General features: G+C 49.2%; 1 protein-coding gene across 1 annotated transcript in view; it reads left to right on the forward strand.

The window, feature by feature from the left end:
- The window catches only part of txlng (taxilin gamma), a 765,700-nt gene that overhangs the window by 481,529 nt on the left and 283,797 nt on the right, over positions 1-374 (forward strand). The gene's annotated exons all lie outside the window — the stretch shown is intronic.

The following is a 374-nucleotide window of genomic DNA, read 5'->3' on the forward strand; positions in this document are numbered from 1 at the left end:
TATGATTCATGGGTACCACTCGTTCTAAAATTGGTTCAGTATTGAGCCACGAAACGAGCTAAAACGGTAACGGGGACAAATGCGTCCTGTATAAAAGTGCTTTTTTTCGCCACTGACCGGTTCAGATCGCCAGTGTTATTGCTTTTTTTCGCCACTGACCGGTTCAGATCGCCAGTGTTATCTCTGTAGATAGCATATTGTAGCTGCCCTGGGGCAGTGGTGAGTGTGAATGAGTGGAGTCAGCTGTCAGTCAGTGTTGGAGCAGAGAGGGGGAGGGCGGCCCCGCTGGGTACTGTAAGTGAGTATGTGTGTGTGAAGTGTGTGTGTTACGCTAGAAGAGTCAGAGTTTGGGACGGAGTCTTTTACGTGCTACC

Source organism: Epinephelus moara, chromosome 1, assembly GCF_006386435.1.
Source record: "Epinephelus moara isolate mb chromosome 1, YSFRI_EMoa_1.0, whole genome shotgun sequence".
Classification (NCBI taxonomy): Eukaryota; Metazoa; Chordata; class Actinopteri; order Perciformes; family Serranidae; genus Epinephelus; species Epinephelus moara.